At 38.8% G+C, this 17,899-nt stretch overlaps 1 pseudogene; it reads right to left on the reverse strand.

Annotated features, from left to right (window-relative positions):
• Window positions 1-481: 481 nt before the first annotated feature.
• LOC115961416 lies at window positions 482-8,212 on the reverse strand (annotated as a pseudogene).
• Between the last annotated feature and the right edge of the window lie 9,687 nt (window positions 8,213-17,899).

Below are 17,899 nucleotides of genomic sequence, written 5' to 3' on the forward strand. Positions count from 1 at the left end.
ACATAATACTCTTTTTGTAATTCTTTAAGTTTTTTTATGTTCTTATTCATTGCACAATAAGTACATGCTCCCTAAACTAGTATAGTATTAGTATTGCAAACATTTCACGTCACAATGAATCATATAATATAAACGAAAAAAATAAACGAAATGTTTATTATACACATGTAGCATGCAGACTATTGCCGATGGCTTAATCACTACTCTAGTCACTAGGCTAAAATGGCCAAGTACCACTATTTGGCAAAATGTGTAAAGATTTACATAATAAAATTGGTGGCTATTTTTTATGGAACTTGAATTTGTGAAACTCGAATTACACGACAAACTCAAATTTTACAAAACTTTTACAAAGTTGAGTTTGAAAGAAGTGATAAATTTTTAATTATTTTGCAAATAGTAATAAATCCCTATGCATTTGGCCAGACAGTGAAACTTGGCCATTTTGGCCCTAGTCAATACTCATAACTCATTCTCGTGATCAAAGATGATGATCCCTCTCCATAATCTTCACTGGAAACCCACCTTTAATCTTGGAAGTCAAATAGTACATGTACTCTGGTTCATGGTGTACACCTTGTTCAAATGCTGGCATCACCTTAAACCTCCTTAAAACTACAGCCACCACCCTTTTCATCTACAAGAAAGCCATATCCTTCCCCAAACAAATTCTAGGACCCGCCTGGAACACAGGGTATGTGTACGAGTCTCTCCCCACAAACTTCCATGATGATGATGATTTCGAATTCGAATTCAAATTCTCTTCCTCCTTTTGTAGCCACCTCTCGAGCTTGAACTCTGCCCACTCCGATCCCCATAGCGTCTTCAACCTCCCCATAGCGTATGGAAAGTACGACACTCTCGTCCCCTTCTTCACCACTGTTCCGCCGAGCAATATGTCGTCGTTCACTGCCTCCTTCGTGTCTATCGAGACTAGTGGGTACAGCCGCATGCTTTCACATAGAGAAGCATGTGTGTACACCATGTCTTTCACCTCGTCATATATAGGGGCTTCCGATTTTTCATATATTTCCTTTCGAATCTCCGACTCGATTTTCGGATTCTTCGATAAAAGCCAGAAGAACCATGTTAAAGCCGCGGACGTAGTGTCACGCCCAGCAAGTATAGAGCTGATCACAATGTCGATCACGAAGTTCTCGTCCGAATGGCCAGAGCTCAAGAACCTTGACAACAGGTCCACGGAATCGAGGCTCTGTTTCTCTCCCAGCTTATCAAGATCAAGGCAAACACTTAGAATAGAGCAAGCAATTGGAGCAGAAGAAGCACGGTTCAACATGTATAGCAGAAGTTCAAGAAGTTATATCTAAAGCTCTTGTCGTTTAGTAGCTATATTTGTTTTCATTAGCAATATACGACTTGTAGTTTAGTTTTTACTTTCTTTTATTAGTAATCACATGTGAGTAGGTTGGTTACTTACACGTGAGAGAAGTTGTTAGGATCTGTTAGCTAAGCTCAGTGCTCAGTGGTCTGTTTCTCGTTCCTAGCTGGACTTAGTGATGTATATAAAGACACAAAGTAAATTAATCAAAGTAATTCAGTTTTTCCCAATTCTTTCTTTTCTCATATGGTATCAGAGCTCCTAGAAAGCTTGAAATTCTAGGGTTTTACAGATTTGGGAATTTCTCATTGTCCACCATTGTTGCTTGTCTCAAGCTTTCTTAAAATCTTCTCAAGCTTTTTCTTTGCCTTAATGGCTGCCACAACAGCTAATACTTCTACCACTGAATCTTCATCTTCTTCGCAAGACTTATATAATCTCAATGATCCCCTGTTCTTACATCCAGGAGAAAATCCAGGGGCTGTTCTCATTTCTCAGCCTCTGGTTGGAGAAGAAAATTATTCTGCTTGGGCAAGATCAGTGAGAAAGTCTTTGATTGGTAAAAATAAGCTTGGTTTTATAGATGGTTCTATAACCATTTCTTCTCCACTCGTGAATTCACCAACGGCTGTTCAAGCATGGATTTGTGCTGATAATATAGTTGGTACTTGGATCATCAACTCAGTATCACCAAAACTTCAAGGTAGTATCATTTACAGAGACACTGCTTTTGAGATTTGGACTGAGCTTCGAGACACATTCAGTCAAGGAAATGGAACCAAGGTTTTCAACATCCAGAAGCAAATTGCTGAGTTCCATCAGGGAGAACAATCACTCACTGATTATTTCACTCAGCTTAAGGTCTTGTGGGATCAGCTCCAAAATCTTAGTCCATTTCCTCAATGCACCTGTGGCAAATGCGTGTGCAATGTTAATCAGAGATAGAAGGATCTTCAAATCAAAGAAGCAACAATGAAGTTCCTCATGGGAGTCAATGATGTGTTTTCTCAAGTCAGAACACAAATTTTGCTCATGGATCCACTGCCTTCTGTTAATAAGGCTCATTCTTTGTTTATCCAAGAGGAAATGCAAAGATCAGTTACTAATTCTGTTAGAGTTGAATCTACGGTTTTGGCTGCCAAGAGCTCAAGCACAAATCCAAAAGGAAAAGAAAGGCCATTGTGCACTCACTATGGAAAGTTGGGACACACTGTGGAAAAATGTTATAAACTCCATGGTTTTCCACCTGGCTACAAATTCAAGAACAGAAATATGATGGCTCATCAAGTTTCAGCTGTTGCAAATCAGTTCCAGGGCCATAATCAGTTCCAGGGCCATCACTTAGCTTCTAATACTGATCATAATCCTATTACAAATCAGTTTCAAGGGCATTGCTTGGCTCCAACTACTAAGTATAATCATTTTGTCACTGCTCAAGCACCTGCATTTACTCCTGATCAGTATCACCAGCTTCTGTCATTGATTGGAGCTCACCAAACTTCAACAGTTCAAGAGCCTCACAAAGTTAATGCCGTTTCATTGCCATCCAATACAGTTGCAGGTACTGTTCCTTGTTCACCACATTCAGTCTTTTCTGCTAAGGTTGTGAATAGAAAGGTTTTTGGTGTTGAAACTTGGGTTATAGATACTGGTGCTACAGATCACATAGTTTGTTCAATGCATTTATTGACTTCTTTTACTGCAATTTCACATTCTGTGGTTGAATTACCCAATGCGAAGGCTGCACTTGTGACTCATGTTGGTACAATTAAGCTTTCCTCTCATATTACCCTAACAAATGTCCTTTGTGTGCCTTCATTTTCTTTTAACTTGATATCTGTTAGTGCCTTGACTCAATCTCAACCCTTTTGTCTTGTATTTCTGTCCAACTATTGTTTTATATAGGCCCTTACCTGTTGGAACACGATTGGAATAGGCAGAATGCATGATGGACTCTATCTGTTACAAGCATCTAGCCTTTCTCAAGCTTCCAAGTCTCTTGATGATTTTATTCTCAAGAATAAGTCTAGTTCTTTCACTGCCTTTTCCTCTTCTGTTTCTCATGCCAACTTGTATTCTCTATGGCATTCTAGGCTAGGACATCCATCTGATATGAAAGTTCATGCTTTAGGTCATCTTTTTCCTTTCTTGCAAAATTGTTGTACCAAAGACTGCATTGTATGCCCTTTGGCAAAGCAAAAGAGACTACCCTTTCCTTTTGAAAATAAACGAGCTATTCATTCATTTGATCTTGTTCACATGGATGTTTGGGGGCCATTTTCCATTCCTACTACTGCTGGACATAAATACTTTCTTACAATTGTAGATGATGCATCAAGAGCCACTTGGGTTTTCCTCATGAAAGCTAAATCTGAAGTTAGGCCTTTGATTGTTTCATTCTACAAAATGGTCCATACTCAATTTCAAACCCCTATTAAGTCCATTAGAACTGATAATGCTTTAGAGTTTAACATGTTTGATTTTTACACCTCTAATGGCATTATTCATCAACAAAGCTGTCTCTACACTCCACAACAGAATTCAGTTGTGGAGAGGAAACATCAGCACATTCTTGCAACAACTAGGGCCTTGCAAATTCAGTCCAACATTCATCTTGTTTTCTGGGGTGATTGCATCCTCACAGCTATCTATTTGATCAATAGACTTCCTACTCCTTTTCTGCAAAATAAGTCTCCTTATGAGGTGCTTTTCAATCAAATCCCCTCTTACTCTCACCTCAGGACCTTTGGCTGCCTTTGCTTTGCTACTAATGTCAATCCACATAAACACAAGTTCACCCCTAGAGCTAGGAAGTCAGTTTTCTTAGGATACCCGTTCAATATCAAGGGTTACAAGCTGCTTGATCTTCAATCTCACTCTATTTTCATCTCTAGGGATGTCATCTTTCATGAAAAGGTGTTTCCTTTTACTTCACACACTCCTCTTCCTTCATCTGCCTTCATTCCTTTGCCTAGCATTCCTTCCATCCCTCATGCCTTGCTTGATCCTATATCACCTGTCAATGTTGATTCTTTTGTTCAGATTCATCATGATCTTGACTCAGATGATCAAGCATTTCCTGATGTTTTTGATCATGTTGCTACTAATGTTCTTGATCATGTTGTTTCTGTTACTCCAGCTATGCTTACTGATGCTCCTAGAAGGTCTACTAGGGTGCCTAAACCTCCATCTTACCTTAAGGCTTATCATTGCAACCAAATTTCATCAACCATCATCTCCAATCAGTCCCAGTCAGGCACTTCCCATCCTCTTTCTTCTTATCTTTCTTATGCTACTTTATCTCCTACCTACAAATCCTTTTGTTGCTCAATTTGTCACACACTCCTCTTCCTTCATCTGCCTTCATTCCTTTGCCTAGCATTCCTTCCATCCCTCATGCCTTGCTTGATCCTATATCACCTGTCAATGTTGATTCTTTTGTTCAGATTCATCATGATCTTGACTCAGATGATCAAGCATTTCCTGATGTTTTTGATCATGTTGCTACTAATGTTCTTGATCATGTTGTTTCTGTTACTCCAGCTATGCTTACTGATGCTCCTAGAAGGTCTACTAGGGTGCCTAAACCTCCATCTTACCTTAAGGCTTATCATTGCAACCAAATTTCATCAACCATCATCTCCAATCAGTCCCAGTCAGTCACTTCCCATCCTCTTTCTTCTTATCTTTCTTATGCTACTTTATCTCCTACCTACAAATCCTTTTGTTGCTCAATTTGTCACACACTCCTCTTCCTTCATTTGCCTTCATTCCTTTGCCTAGCATTCCTTCCATCCCTCATGCCTTGCTTGATCCTATATCACCTGTCAATGTTGATTCTTTTGTTCAGATTCATCATGATCTTGACTCAGATGATCAAGCATTTCCTGATGTTTTTGATCATGTTGCTACTAATGTTCTTGATCATGTTGTTTCTGTTACTCCAGCTATGCTTACTGATGCTCCTAGAAGGTCTACTAGGGTGCCTAAACCTCCATCTTACCTTAAGGCTTATCATTGCAACCAAATTTCATCAACCATCATCTCCAATCAGTCCTAGTCAGGCACTTCCCATCCTCTTTCTTCTTATCTTTCTTATGCTACTTTATCTCCTACCTACAAATCCTTTTATTGCTCAATTTGTACCAACACAGAACCTAAGTATTTTTCACAAGCTGCAACTGATCCTAAGTGGCAAGATACCATGGATGCTGAGATTGCTGCCTTGGAAGCCAATAATACTCGGACTATCACTCCTTTGCCTCATGATAAACATCCTATAGGATGCAAATGGGTTTATAGGATTAAGTATAAGGCTGATGGGGCTATTGAAAGATACAAAGCAAGGTTAGTTGCAAAGGGGTTTACTCAAAAGGAGGGCTTAGATTACCTTGAAACCTTCAGTCCTGTTGCCAAGATGGTTTCTGTGAAGTGTATACTTGCAGTGGCTGCTGTGAAAGGCTAGTTCCTTAGCCAACTTGATGTAAATAATGCCTTTCTTCATGGTGACTTGCATGAAGAAGTCTACATGGCTCTTCCACCTGGTTTTCACAGCAAGGGGGAGCATGGAGAACAGCTTGTATGCAGATTAAATAAGTCACTTTATGGACTTAAATAGGCCTCCAGACAATGGTTTTCTAAGTTCTCAAACACATTGATTCAACTTGGGTTTACTCAATCTAAGGCTGACTACTCACTCTTCACTAGGCAACAAGGAGATTCATTCATTGCTTTGTTAGTATATGTTGATGACATTCTCATAGCAAGCAATGATAAGGGGCGAGTTGATCAATTTAAGGTGATGTTGAATCAGAAATTCCAGCTGAAGGATTTGGGTGCATTGAGATATTTTCTTGGTTTGAAAGTAGCTAGGACAGAAAAAGGCATTTCCCTAGGTCAAAGGAAGTATGCTCTTGAGATTCTGGAGGATGCAGGGCTTCTTGGGTGCAAACCTGTAAAAGTTCCTATGGATCAAAGTTTGAAGCTCAGCAAACATGAAGGTTTATTACTTGATGATCCAGGGCAATATAGAAGATTGGTGGGAAGGTTGCTGTACCTAAGCATCACTAGACCTGACCTCACCTTTGCAGTCCATAAACTAAGCCAATTTATGGCTAAACCAAGAAAACCACACCTTGAGGCAGCACTTAAGGTTTTGCAGTACTTGAAGAATGAACCGGGTAAAGGCATTTTCTTCTCAGCAAATTTAGAGTTGCATGTAATAGGTTTTACAGATTCTGACTGGGCTTCATGTCCAGATACCAGAAGATCTGTTACTGGATATTGTATATTCATTGGAGACTCATTAGTTTCTTGGAAATCAAAGAAACAATCCACTGTTTCCAGATCATCAGCAGAGGCAGAATATCGGGCTATGGCTGTTTCAACTTGTGAGATAGTTTGGATTCTTTATTTGCTAAAGGATCTTCAGGTTAATCACAGCAGAGAAGCTTTGTTGTTCTGTGACAACCAGGCAGCACTCCACATAGGTTCCAATCCTGTTTTCTATGAACGAACGAAACACATAGAAATTGACTGCCATGTTGTAAGGAATAAAGTGTTGGAGAAAGTTATCAAACTTATCCATGTTAGAACTCAATCCCAATTAGCAGATTTGCTCACTAAGGCTTTGAGCCATAAACAGTTTTCAGAGCTTTTATCCAAGATGGGACTCATCAACATTTATCAACCTACAGTCCATCTTGAGGGGGAGTATCAAGATCAAGGCAAACACTTAGAACAGAGCAAGCAATTGGAACAGAAGAAGCACAGTTCAACATGCATAGCAGAAGTTCAAGAAGTCATATCTGAAGCTCTTGTCGTTTAGTAGTTGTATTTGTTTTCATTAGCAATATATGACTTGTAGTTTAGTTTTTACTTTCTTCTATTAGTAATCACACGTGAGTAGGTTGGTTACTTACACGTGAGAGAAGTTGTTAGGATCTGTTAGCTTAGCTCAGTGCTCAGTGCTCTGTTTCTTGTTCCTAGCTGGACTTGGTGATGTATATAAAGACACAAAGTAAATTAATCAAAGTAATTCAGTTTTTCCCAATTCTTTCTTTTCTCATACAGCTCCTGCTTCTTTTCATTTATTATGTTCATGGCGAACTCTCGTATTTCTGAGACAGCGATTCTGAGACGCTTTTCTGAATCAATATTCAACAACTTCTTGATTTTCCATATGACCGGGAGTAACGCATCGAACCTCTCGCTGCTATATCTGCTGACGCCATCTTCAAATGCTAAAGCGAGCTTGGCTTGTGGAAGAGAGGGGGACAAGTATGCCGGGTCGAACCCGAAAGCGATCTTACATATATTATCGAAAGCAAACCTTTGAAGAATGTCTTGAAAATCAAGGACAGTTCCATGTTTGGCAGCTGAGGAGAGAATGGGGTTGAGGCGATCAGAGAGCTCGGTGTCGACAACGGTTTCGACGAACTTGCGGAGAGATTTGGTGTTGAATTCGTGGCTAGAGACTTGTCTTTGGAACTTCCAGGACTCACCGTCGACGTTGAAGATGCCGTGGCCAAGAAAGTCGGTGAGAGCTCGACAGGCAATGTCGCCTTTTCCGTAATTAGGGAAGTTGGTCTTGAGGATATGTTGGACCACGGCGGGGTTGCCGGAGAAGACCTGGTAGGCTGCGTAGGAGCGGCGGAGAACGATGGTGGCGGAGGGTGAGTCTTGGAGGATGTCTGAGAGCCATGGGTGTAGGCGCTTTCGGTAGGAGAAGATGGCGAATGATGAACCCACTAGAGGGTACGATTTGGGGACTTTGGATTTACATTTGGAATTGGAATTGAGAAAGACGAAGAAGAGAAGGGGAAGTAAAAGAAGGAAAATGGGGACTAGAACTTGCATTTGCAGCAGCAACATGGTTTGTGTTTCAGTTTCAGTTTCAGTTTCAGATTGTTTATTCTGTTTTTGTTTGCATTAATAAAATGCAATTTTAAACCTTTTTTTTTTTTTAAGTCAATGTTTAGAAAGAGGAGAGTCGTTGCACAAGCTGTGCCACTTTGTCTTTATATGGCACTAGCATTATTCTTGCTCTCAGGTCTCAACCAACCTATTTATTTGGTTGGAATAAATTTGAAATTTAAATATATAATTACCAAGGAATACAAAACAGCTAAAACGATGCCTTTCCGAAATTTAAAAAAACATATTACCAAAATAATATATTTTAGGGGCAAATATCATTTGTGTCCTTTATGGTTTAGTGTCAATTTCATATTTATATTTTATTGTTATTGTTAATTTAATCTTTACATTTTGTTGGAACCCACCGCAGAACTTGCACACTTAAAGCTTACATAACTTCTGCTGCATGTAGTTTTGGTGTTGGCGAATAAGTGTATTCATTTGTCTCATCCCTCTTCTCCTATACGTGTGTGTGTCTCATATAGTATTTGTAAGGACACGATTTGTGACGACCCATAATAGTATTGGGCTCGCACGTAAAAAGACCCAAACAATATCATTTATAGAGCGTGGGTTTGAAAAACTAGGCCTTGGTCACCAGACGGTGGTTTTTTCGTAGTGTTCATACATAATTAAATTGTGTTTTTCTTAGGAGTCTTTCTCCTGGAGGCGGGCTGGGAGGCTCTGGTTTTTGGCCATTTTTTCCCAGCCTCCTTCTTGGTGCATTAACCTTCACATTATATAGTCCTTCTTGGTTGATCTTAGCCCTCCACTTGTTAGTCAGGCAGGTGCCTGCTTCTGTACCCGTCCCATCAGCTGTCCCTCTTTGCTTTCTGTTAGTTGCGATAATCGAAGTCACCCTGTCTAAGCGTCTTTTCTCATTAACATGGTCAGGACGCTGGCGGGTGCATTTAATACGGAGGGAACGTATTTACCCTAAACAAGTTTTGCACCGAACCCCCACATGGGTCCCATTCTACTCACATCTCCTTCGGGGGGTTTTTTTTTTGGGGGCTGCCTTCATCGAGACGTTGCTCTTCCCCTTGAAGTCCTGAAGTGTCGAGGACAAGGTCGTCCTTGGTTGTTCCCCTCGTCACTTCGGCCTTTACCCATTCATCCTCGGCACACACCCTCCTCGGCATGGGCCCCGAGCCCTAATAGAGCGTGAGCCAGATCATAAGTTCCCTGGCCCCACAGCATTGTTTATAAAAATAAAATATTAAAAAAAAATCTTACATGACTAATAAAATAATAATAATAATTTTTTAATAAATAGTTTTTTTTTTTTTTTTAAATAGTAGTTCTACAAGTTCTATAAGTTTTACTACAATGAGTTTACAAACTGCAATGTTGCTAATTATAAAAAAACAATTCAAATATTTATTTATGAGGTTGTTGAAGTTCATCGATCATACCCATTGCTACATCAACTTGTAAGTTTTAGGCTAAAATGCAAATTACATTCTCTAAATTTGACTGAAATTTATTTCAGTTTTTTAACTTTATAATTGTTCAGTTGAGTTCTCTAAATTTCAAATTTATTTAATTTAGGTTTGTCCAATTTCATTAAAAATATTGCCAATAAGTATGCCATTAACTAATGAAATTTTTTTTTTTTTTTAAATTCTCGCATAAAATATCTATGAAATATTTTTATTAATTTTATAGATTTCTTTCATGTGAGAAAAAAAATTAATGGAAAATTTTTAACAAAATTGGACAAAAGCCATGAATTAAATAAATTGGAAACTTAAAGGACTCAATTAAATAGAAGTGAAGTTAGAGAACTTAAATAAATTTTAGTCAAACTTAAAGGGTGTCATTTGTATATTAACTTAAGTTTTACATAGTAAAAATTGTAGTAACATTTTCCTTAAAACAAGCCAAGTCAATCTCATAAAAAAAAAAAAAAAATCAACGCTAGAAAATTAAAAACAATATTTTTTAACAGCAAAAAATAAAAATAATATTAATTCAAAATTTTAAGGAAAAAAAAATGAATAAAAAATCTCAAAATCTCATCCTGCAATTTTTTTAATCCCTTGCAGTTTCTTAGCCACTAAAAACATCTAAAAATATTGTTCCCTTCCCAAATTCACTTTTCTTCCACTTTCTTAGCAACACAACAACTCAAAAACACAACCAAATCTCCCTGAGATATTTTTAGTTACGACTCCAACGCAAAAAGCTGTTCTGATCTGATCAAACTCAAAAATAAAATTCAAAAAAAAAGAAAAAAGAAAGAAAAGAAACTCTAACTTCGAAATGGTACGCCAAATTTCCAGCTTCTTCTTTAGTTAAATTCATTTATTTATGTAGGAGTAATTTCTTAGCTTGAAAGCAGAGGCTCTAATATTATAGATTTTATAGTCCATTTGGATTGAGGGAGAAAGATGAAGAGTAAAGTAGAATAGAATAAAGTAGAGTTTACTCAAAATTAACTTATTTTCAACTAACTCTATTTTACTCCTCTCCCCTCCACTCCCCCTCCCTCTTTCCTCAATCCAAACAGACTCTTAATATAGTTGGTATGGTGGTGGTATTTATTTACAGCAAGAGATGAATATTGAGAGAAAGAAGTGGGAACTGAAGTACTTAGAGCATTTGTATCTGGAAGGACACGATTTTGTAACGAACCTAAACAGTATTGGGTTCGCACGTAAAAAGGCCCAGACAATATGATTTGTAGAGCGTGGGTTTGAAAGGCTAGGCCTTGGTCACTAGGCGGTGGGTTTTTCGTGGTGTTCATACATGGTTCAATTTTCTTCATCCCTGGAGTCTTTCTCCTGGAGGTGGGCTAGGAGGCTCTGGTTTTTGGCCATTTTTCCCAGCCTCCTCTCTAGATTACTTACTTTTCCTTTTATACCAGCCTGCGTTCACTGTACTTCGTCCACGTGTAGGGTCAAACTTTCCAAGATTGATACTTGTCCCATCAGCCCATACCCAAAGTCGTTGGGGGTGGTTGTAAAAGCTGAAGAATACGGCTCTGTCGGGTGCAGAGTATTGAATGGCAGTAAGGGCAGCTTTCCCTGGATATTTTAGATTTTCTTTCGAGCTTAGTCCTATACCGTTTTTGCCCCTCTTTCCGGTGGGACTTTGGGTCTGCCGAGGACTGAACTGTCCTCGGCTGTACCCCAAGGCCATCTTATGCTTTATGTTATCGAGCTTGGGCCATAGCCCTTCTCGGCTTGGGCCTTTGGACTCCCCACGGGTAAATGGGCCTGGCCCATAAATTATTTGGGCCCCACAGTATCAATTCATGCAATTTTTTTATTTTTTATTTTAGCATAAGAACCTATTTTTTCTATTTTATATTATCACTTCTCAAAAACACCAACATTATATTATCTATTTTATACTTAATTTTATTCAAATATTATTTCTTTATCAATTTTTTATTGCTCTCTCTCTCTCTGTGAGTAAAGAAAATATTAAAATAACATTTTTGCATTTGAACAATAACTGGGTATACCATGGTTATTATAATTAGAATCCTATTTTGCATAATTTTTCATGAGTTGACGTGGACTACACATTCCCAGCTAATTCAGCCCCAAAGGGAGTTGCCCTATGTGGGTAAACCACCAAAAGTTGGTCAAGGAGTCAGTTTATTTTTAGGGGCCTAAGAATGGTTTGTCTAAAGCTTCAGCTACATACATTAGGAGTTATATGTATCCATTTGGGTGAAATTTTTGAACACTTGACCATTTTAATTAGCTTTAGGTGCAAGTGTCCCTAGCCCACTTAGCAGCATGCATAGCTCGAGCTTATGCAAAAGGTCTAAAAAAGAGCCAACTCAACTCTCCAAACTACACTTCCTCAAATTTCTATGATGTCACATGAGCTTGGGTCATACTTAAAAGAATAAAATATAATATAATACATAAATTAGGCCAACAAGAAAATCGAGCTTGGTTGGAATTGGACTTGTAGAAATTTTGTCGCAAAAATGACCATCAATAGAGGTAAAATAAAAGGGTGGGATAAATTTGGGCAAGAGTTTGGAGATCTTTGAGTTGCAATATTTAATTCATCATTTGTGAATTTAGCCTAATAAAGGATTGTCCTATAGAATTTGGAGATGCTTTGAGATGCAATATTTTATTCATTATATGTGAATCTAAGCTAGTGTGTTACTGTGTTATAGAGTCATTAGCATCTAATGAATGAGAAATTCTGAAATGACAAACAAAACTACTCTCACATTATTTGCTCAAGTCATTAAATTGATCTTATTTTAAGAATTTTATTTGCTATGCCAACAGTTTTCATGCATATTATTAGAGTAAGGACTTTTGAAGTACAAGTCAAATGTGACAAATTGGGGACAAAAGATATAATTACAAAATAAAAGTGAAGAAAAAAAAAAGTGGGGAGGGGGTTGAAGAAAGAGAAGCAATTTCAAAAACCACCAAAACATTGAGATAACAATCAAAGCACTAAAGAAAATAAAATAAAAAAAGAACTGAAAACAAAACCCCTAAAAAGTTGAAAATGAAGTGATTAAGAACTCTAAGAGCATTCCCATTAAGCCTTCTATATGCTAAAAGAAGCTTTTTTTTTTTAGCATTTTTGACCCAAAAGCTTGCTCCATCAAGGGTTTTAAATGCTATAATTTTCGGCATTGACGAATAGTGCAATCTCATATTTGAGACCGCATTGTTCACGAAGTGTAAAATTTATATTATTTTTTTATTCAGGTGGGGCCCACTTTCTTTTCTTCTTTGTCTTTCTCGTTTCCGTTTCTTCCCTGTCTCACCATTTCTTTGCTCTCTCTCTCTCCCTCTGCTCGAGATCTCTGCCTCCAAACTCATGGTTGACAGTCAATGACCGTCCAAATCACAAACCCATTGTCCAAATCACAAACCCATGGTTGATTTGTGACTGACCCTAAATCAGCCACCAACCATCATCGTGGCGGCCCAAGGCGAACAAACCGTGGTGGCCCACGGCGAGCAACGGCCCCATGGCCACTCACGCAATTTGAACCAACCCACAGCCACACACGTGATTTGAAGCCACTCATGGCAATCCACGGTGATTCACCCATAGTGATCTGAACCCCACCCATGGCGAGCCACGACCACCACCAGCCCACAGCAATTTGAATCCCACAGCAATCTAAAGCCTACAAGCCGATCTTGAGAGAGAGGAGAAGCTTTCATTGTGAGAGGAAGAGAGGAGAGAGCGTGATGGGTATGCTAGTGGGTTTGCTGGTGGCAACGATGGTGGAGGTTTCTTTTCTTTTTTTCTTTTTTCTCTACTGTGGTTAGTGGTGGTGAGTGGATGTGGGTGGATGTGGAGGTTTCTTTCTGCTGTGATTTTCTTTTTTCTTTTTTTTGTTAGTGGTGGTTGTGGTATGGGTGGTGCGTTTTTGGTGGGTGGTTGGTAGTGTGGTGCCGGTGGTGTTGTGAGAAAGAGAGAGACAAAGGAGAGAGAGGAAAAATAAAAAAATTATTGAAAAATAATAAAGAAACATTATTTAAATGAAATGGTAAAAAAAATAGAAGTTTTGATATAGGTTGTATTGTAAAGTGGTGTGTTATATGTTATTGTAAAGATTGAAATTGTATTGATCCCAAAACTGGATTGGGCTCAAACGTTAATGGCCCAAACAATAAATTTGTAGAGCGTGGGTAGAAAAACTAGATTAATCCCAGTAGAAAAAACAATTAAACTTAACGATTCAAGAGGATATGACACAGACAAGATTATCGAATTTCTCCTCAGGACCAAGCATGTTATTTTGTTTCATATAATTTTCTTCTAGAAGTCTATTGTATCAAAGTTCCACCATTTTCTCTCAATGCATTCTTCCATGTTATATACTGCCCTCTTGGTGTCATCTTCACCACACACGTGTAGGTTGGATTCAAGGGATCCATTCCTGTCCCATCCAACACTTCCTGGAACCTTCAACCAGCAGCTGTAAGGCTGCTTCATCACTGTTCAGGCATCACCTCCACATTAATGCGGCCAGAGAGTTGGTTGAGAGGCAATTAATGCGAAGGTAGCAGTTGTTAAAGATATTTGTTTATCTTTTCTTTCTTACCCTTGGCCCCATGTCCCACCTTTAGTGGTAATGTAGCTTCGAAGTGGGTTTGTGACAATACGGCATTCAGGTCGTCCTCGGACACATATTGCCGAGAAGGATTTTGTCCTCAGACGAATACTGGACTTATCTCATGTGATATCTACTCCTCTTTTCATTTGGTTCCCCTTATAACCTTATGCGAGCCTTTTCGGATGGTTTAACATCCTTGGATGGGTCACAGACCCAGTTAACACGATTTTAATAATTATTGATTAACTAGCCCCCACAGTTATAAAATTGGGTTTTGAAATGCTAAATGCTATATTTTTTGACATGTTTAATGAGAATGCTCAAAGAACCAAATTATAAGACAAATACTACTTTGATGGTAGGACCCAACGGTGCAATTATGATAGAAATTAAGAGCAAGAAATCAAACATCGATAAAAATGAAATCAAACATAGAAATAAAATCAAAGAAATTTTAGAGATGAGTGAGGCCACTATCATTATAGATTGTATCTCTTCCACATTTGTCTCCATCCTCTTCAATGGAAGAAAGCTTCAGCCTTTTAACCAGTCTCACGAAATCCGCCAAAGGGATTCCTTGTCACCCTACATATTTTTTTATGTCTAGAATATCTTGGGCTTCTCATCTATGGAAAAAGAGAAATGATATGTCTACAACATTTTCACAACATTTTTACAACAAATTCTAAGTGACAGGTTGTTACTAGTTGTTATTGTTGGGACAAAAAAGTAATCCTAGTGTTAGGTTTAAATTTGAACTTATAACAACTATCCACCTGTGATTTGTTGTGAAAATGTTGTAAAAATATTGTGGACATAGCATCTCTCATAAAAAAATGATGAGAAGACTTGGAAACCCATCAAAGCCGCTAATAACCTAATTTTCTTCGGCTGAGCAACACTTGAGAACTCTTTTGCTATTGACGATGTGCTATCCATTTTTTTATAACCACTGTAAGGTGGTGGGCTGTGCTAGTGGTGTTGGGCTGCTTCCTACTACATTAAGCCCAAGTTTTCTGGATAAGGGAGTCGGGACCGGTCCAGTTTCAACTTAAGTTGGTCCGGCTTGTGCGCAAACTAGGTCACGTCTGCCAGAAACGTGTTCACAGCAAGCAAAACTGTTTCAGGCAAGTTGTGGCAGACAGACATAATAATAATAAAATAAACAAATAAATATCTGGCCACTCAATAGTAAATGACCAAACAGCCCTTGAACTCAATTACAGCAGCAATATTAATTGTTTTTGCGAAAGGGAAAGAACAGAACAGAAGTTAGCGAATATTAATACACATGGGTTAGTCAGAATGTTAGGGAAATCGACCAAAGTCTGATCCGTAGGAGCAGAGCCAAAGAGGAAAGAACGTTCCTTCTCAACGTAATTAATCTCTCAGGAAAGAGTCCTGCCATAGAGATTAGCTGCTCTGAGGGAAACGGACCTGAGCGGTTTTTCTGCACAGATGCTCCTTGAGGTTTTCACAGAGAGCCGGATTTCATGAGGGAGAGAGGGAACCAATCTACCGGTGCATACCTACCGCTCTAATTCTCACTTTTGTCTTTCTTTCTTTTCCCACTCCTTTCTTTGCTATCTCTTTGTTTTTTTTTTTTTTTTTTTTTTTTTAAGTTTCTATTTCTTAGTCGAAGTTCTCATCGTTGTCCCCCCCCCCCTTCTGTTCACGGCAAGACCCTCTGAATCTTTGACCCCCCGATCTCACCATGCTCTGTATTGGCTGGGTACAGGCTGGTAGTGCCTGGGCCTTGCGCGTGCCTTCATTCCATATGTGTCCAAAACCTACCTGCTGCCCATTCGTCTGCCATGGTCCGGAGGCTTGTCTGCATTGTCTGCCGTCCATTTTCTTTGACCTTTTATGTGGTCGCTTCTTGATTTCCCGCTCCTCACAGGGGCTGGGCTTTATTTGATGATGGGCCTTATATTTCTTTGGCCCACCTCATTTCCTGCCATATTTGTCCTGTTATTCCTGCTATGATGATTTAATTCTGCTGGACCTCTTTAGGCTAGCCGTTCATTCTTTCCCCCAGTGGCTTGGTATGGCCACTGGTTTCTTTCTTTACTCATGGGCTCCTGTGCCCCTTTTTTCTCTTGGGCTTTCTTGACCCATTTGCTTTCTTTGGGTTTCCTTGGCCCTATTGCTAATTCTACATTCCCATGGGTTTTTACTAACTTCATTGGACTTCCCTGACCCAATAACCTTATTCTCATCCTTGGAGTTCATGGACCTGCCATAAACCCCTTACTTTCTTAGTTTGCATTATTTTAGGCCTGCGGTGGCCATTTCTCACTTTTCTACATCATACACTGCCCATGAGATGATATTTCTCTCTTTCCGGGCTTCTCTAAGCCCACTTGCTTCTTCAAGGCCCATTTGTTTATTTCTTGGGCCTGTGATACATTATTCTTGCCGCTTGGGCCTGATGGTTTTACTGTCTGCTTTGCCAATTCTTTGCTACCCTTGTTATTGGGCTTTCCTTCTTTCCACCTAGATTCTTACAAATGGCCCTCAACAACCACTTGGGCGAAAAACTGAGGATAAGGGCTTGTTTGGTCTATCATCTCAAACTCACATTTTTACATTTTAAACAACATTACACACTTTTTCACACACTTTTTCATCCACACATATTTCAAAAAATTACAAACAACCTTTCTCAAACTACTCTACCAAACACCTCCTAAATCTCGTATCATTTTCTAAAAAAAACACATCTCTTGAGACCCAAAAGCTCATCTGTGGCTCCTTGGGTATGTCAGAAACAACAACAACAACAACAACAACAAAAAAATAAAAATAAAAATTTTGCCAAGTACCATGGATTTTCTTTGAAAGTCTCAAACCCCGGCTCCAGAGATTTTGATTTTGTTATCCAAAAGGTTTAAGAAACGTTGGCTGGTTGGCAAGCTAGCCTTCTCTCTCTTACTGGTGTATGCACTCTTATTCAATTTTCCTCTGGTCCTATTCCCGATTATGTCATGCAAGGGACCTTGCTTCCAAGTAAGGTTTGCAAAGTAATTGATTGAGCAAACATGAATTTTCTATGGGGCTCCACCTCAGAAAAAAGAAGTATTGGGTTCAAGGGAGTTAATCCTTGACCAAAGCTGTCCTATTTGTAACTCCCACTATATATATTATTGACCTTCAAGCTCTTGTTTTTTTAAAGCAACCAGTTTTTATTTACTATTATAACTGTAGCTTTTATAATAATAAAAAGTTATAAAAAAATAAAAATAAATAAACCCCATTATCAAAAAAATGTACCAATCTCACAACAAATCATTGCCAACAACATACCTTTTAACATCATAAAGAAACAATAACTTCAAATGGACCTCGGCTGTTTGTGGTCCAACAAACCGCTCTCAGTTCTAAAACTTGTCATGATTTCTCCAACCATCAAGAAGGGAAAATTCTTAGGTACTCCCGGAGCACGGAGAAATGGTATTCCCTCGTCTCACATTCATGATAGATCCCTTTATAAATTTAATGAGCAGACCCCACCATGAATGTGAGAGAAGGGAGCACCATTCAACGGTGATAAATGGTGTCATTTCAAGAACAAAATA

Source organism: Quercus lobata, chromosome 2 (genome assembly GCF_001633185.2).
Source record: "Quercus lobata isolate SW786 chromosome 2, ValleyOak3.0 Primary Assembly, whole genome shotgun sequence".
NCBI classification, from domain to species: domain Eukaryota; kingdom Viridiplantae; phylum Streptophyta; class Magnoliopsida; order Fagales; family Fagaceae; genus Quercus; species Quercus lobata.